This window comes from Sminthopsis crassicaudata, chromosome 2 (genome assembly GCF_048593235.1).
Source record: "Sminthopsis crassicaudata isolate SCR6 chromosome 2, ASM4859323v1, whole genome shotgun sequence".
Lineage (NCBI taxonomy): Eukaryota > Metazoa > Chordata > Mammalia > Dasyuromorphia > Dasyuridae > Sminthopsis > Sminthopsis crassicaudata.
Window position 1 is genome coordinate 535364163 of NC_133618.1, and position 1861 is coordinate 535366023.

Here is a 1861-nt window from a genome sequence, read left to right on the forward strand (position 1 = left end):
ATAATAACTCACATTTATAGTGTCTTTTAAGGGTCTTCAAAGTGTTTTTACTACATGGACACTTTATATTACAGGCACTTATCAAAATGATCTTCCTAAAACATGGATCTTACCATGTCAACCCCACCTCCACTTCCAATTCAATAAACTCCAGGCACTTCCTATTGCCCCCAGGATCATATACAAAGTCTTGTGTTTGGCATTGAAAGCCCTTCCAAAGCTGCTCCACAACTGCCTTTCCAGTCTTCTTATACCTTATTCCCCTCCATAGACTTTGCAGTCCTGTAACACTGGCTTCCTTGCTGTTCCTAATATTAATCATCTTAGTAACAATGATGATGATAAAAATATATCTCACATCAGATACTCCATCTCCCAACTCCATGAATTTTTACTCCTTGTCCCCTGGGCCTATAATCCTCACCTTCCTTGTCTCCACCTCCTGTCTTCCTTCACATCTCAGCTAATGTTCTGCCTTCAATAAGAAGTTTTTCCCTGTTTCATTTTAATATTAGTGCCTTTCCTCAAATTTCCCTGGGCACATTTTATCTGTACATAGATGTATGCATGTTGTCTTCCTTAGCAGATTGACAGAGACTTTCTTTGCATTGCCAATGCTTAGCAAAGTGATTAGTACATTAGTACTCTTAATAAAGGCTGATTAACTCTTGATCCTTAAGACAGTCTGGTGACAAAAGTGCTATTATTGTCCCTGTTTTGGGCAACCTCAGAAAGGACACACGACTTACCCAGAGTTACCTAGCCAGTATCTCTGGGAGTTTTCAAACAGAACTCTTTCTGACTCCAGTTCTGAAGCTTTATCCCCTATGGTAACTCAATCCAAGAAGGGAGAACGTTCCCTTCTTAAAAATCTTACCTCTAAAGCCAGGGTATTGCAAGAATTTAAAAAAAAAAAAAAAGCTATAGAATAAGAGTGTGAACTACAGGTTCTTAGCCTTGCTATTCATTAGCAATATATTCTTGGGTAAAAAACTTTCCCTCTTTAGACCTCAGTTTCCTCATCTGCAAAACGAAAAAGAACTTTCATCTATCTTAGATGATTTCCCAGGTTTTCCTAGCTCTAACATTCTATGATTCTGTATTCATAAGATCCTGGAAATAAATCCCTTCACAACTTTCTACAGGAGGACAGAACTGGGCTCCATTCCATTTCCTGTGCTTTTATCCATCCCATAAATCCCAAGATAAGAACTTTTGACAATTCTCACCTATTTCCCTCTTCAGGGATTTAAGTAACATCATGAGTCCATGAGTCTAACTAGACCCATAGTCAGGGCTGGAGGTTAAACTCTGGGCCACAAGCCAAGCTTTCTGAAAGGGCTTCACTAAACTTTTGTCAGTCGCCAAATAACCAGATTTCTTGCAGAGAGCTGTTCTTCCCTCTGAGTAGTACCCCTTCTCACTTTGGGGGCCCTCTTTGGAAAATGTGGGAAGTCACATGGATGTATGTGTCAGATGGGAAGAAGGGTTGAGAGTCAAGACTGTGAAAAGAGCCCACGAGGGAAATATCATAGAATCACAGAGGCAGAAGGCAGCTTGGAAGTTCAAATCCCATCTAGGGAAGAGGGAACTGAAGCCCAGAAAAACGAAATAATTCATTCAAAGACCCACAGCTTGTCAGAATCAAGAGCAGATGCTGGGTACCCTGATTCTAAATTTACTATTGTTTCTACACCAATATGAACTAGAAATCACAATTCTTATCAATCTCAAGGAACTTGTAGTCTAAGGGAACAGACAAAAGGCATGATAAGTAAACAGAATTTGGAAAAGGAAAAAAATCACAAAAGAAAAGATCTGAGTAATTCCTGCCTCCCTGGAATGTCAGGGTGTTACTAGA